Source organism: Microtus ochrogaster, unplaced genomic scaffold (genome assembly GCF_000317375.1).
Source record: "Microtus ochrogaster isolate Prairie Vole_2 unplaced genomic scaffold, MicOch1.0 UNK70, whole genome shotgun sequence".
In the NCBI taxonomy this organism is placed as follows: Eukaryota; Metazoa; Chordata; class Mammalia; order Rodentia; family Cricetidae; genus Microtus; species Microtus ochrogaster.
The window spans coordinates 994,800-996,847 of record NW_004949168.1 but is presented as its reverse complement, the minus strand read 5'-3'; positions in this window follow the sequence as shown (position 1 = coordinate 996,847).

Sequence of the window (2,048 nt, the reverse complement as noted above, 5' to 3'; positions counted from 1 at the left end):
TGTGTGTACATGTGTGTGTGTGTACGTGTGTGTGTGTGTGCGTGTGTGTGTGTGTACATGTGTGTGTGTGTGCGTGTGTACATGTGTGTGTGTACATGTGTGTGTATGTGTGTGTATGTGTGTGTACGTGTGTGTGTACATGTGTGTGTACATGTGTGTGTACATGTGTGTGTGTGTATGTGTGTGTGTGTGTACATGTGTGTGTGTTTCTGGGGAGCATCACTGACCTGGCAGCATGGGTTCTACCTGTTACCCTGATGACCACACTGAAAGGACCTTTGCTAATTGCTAATTCTGACTCAGGGTTGGGCCTCCTCCCTGGACCAGACACCACCCTCTGCTTCCCTTATGGTTATTGGCAGGGGCTTGGGGAAACTCAGCACTGAGCAGGGGCTCCTTCTGTTCAGAGCTCCTCATGCAGCTTCAGAGGAGGGGGGTCTGCCCTGCCCACCACGCCCAGCACTCATGGGGAACCAGGGGATGGGCTTGCACTCAGTATTTGTATTGAATGAAGGAGAGGCATCAAGGACACAGTGGAGCCCCTGTGATCGACCCTGCTTATCTTGCCCTCCATGCTTGGGGGGCACGGTGGCCTCCAGCTGCTCTCTCAGCCTTGTCTTCCGCCTCAGGGCCCCTGCTCCCAGACACATGCCTTCTCAGGACTTCCCCGAACACAGTTCAGGCCTGTCTGTAAAAATCCTGCCTGTCCTTACAGGTGCCCCTGCTTTTCTTGATCCTGTTGTGACCACTCCCATGCAGGGAAACAGCAAAGTCACGTTGTCCTACATCCAGACCTGGGTAACAGGCAAGGCCATCAGAGCCCTGCTTCCTGCTGGAATAGAGTAGGTGGCCCTGGAACCGGCTCTGGGCACTTGACCTCATAGGCAGGGCTTTGTCTCTGGGTTGTGACTTGGGACATCTGATGTCTCCACCCAAGCCCTGTGCTAGTCTGGTAAGGTGGGCAGACTGATTTAAAATGAACAACACACACAAGCTCACTTGCCTCCCACCCCTGCCCAGCCATTGGCCTCTGAATGCCAGCTGAGGCTCGCTGCCCTGCATGCAGCCCTCTGCCTCCACCCCTTCCCCTCTGGTAAGTTCTTTCAGCACTCCAGGGCTCAGGCCAGACGGGCTGCTCCAAATGTGTTTTAGCATCGGATCACTAGGAAAGCAAATGTATAAATCCCTTGTCCCTGTCTGATTTTATTTACATGTATATTTTTATAGACTTTGCTAAACCCCTTGTTTAATTCAAAATGTTTCCTTATCAATAAAGTTACCGGTGGAAACTCACTTTTCTTTGTTCATTTTTTGTTCATGCCAAGTATACCCACTGTCTAGCGGGTCTGTGAGACGAGGTGACCAGGTAGAGAATCTTGGGGTTCCATTACTTGTGGCCAAGGTCAGGGCCAGCAGTAGCTCTCAAGGTTGTTGGGGACAGGACAGAGCTCAGCCTGGTGGTGGAGGTAGGCTGTGAGATGAGAGCCTGCAGGGTCAGAAGACCTAGCAGGCCTTGGCGACATCCATGTGCCTCTAGGGAGATGCCCTCGCTGGGTGACATCCTACAGCGCCCCTCCTGAGGAGGTGGGCAGAGAACTATGGCGCCTCTCCCCCGAAGCAGCTCAGATTCAGTCAGTGCTCAGCTTGAACACAGACCCATGAGACACTTTCAGGGTCATCTCCTTCATACCCCTTCCTGTGGAGCCCTGTGCTTCTCCTGTGCTAGCATCATATTGTGTCATGGACCACGACCTGATATATGCCTTGGCCTCTGCCTCTGCATCCAGAGGAAGCAAAGGAACTGGTCCAGGAGGGCTTTGGGTAAAGGTTAGTTGAGCAGATAACGGTTACTGTCACAGTGTCTCGCTCAAGGACTATCTCCTAGGCCTCTGGCTTCTTGAGGAACCACCATCCCTCATGGTTCATGGCTCATAAGCATGTCTGGGATCTACTCAATCCTCATGGGTCCTGTCACCTGTCCTCAGAAGCCTTCCATCCTAGCTCGGGTTTAGGGAAGAGCACAGGAGCGAGCAGGGCCCACTTCAGCA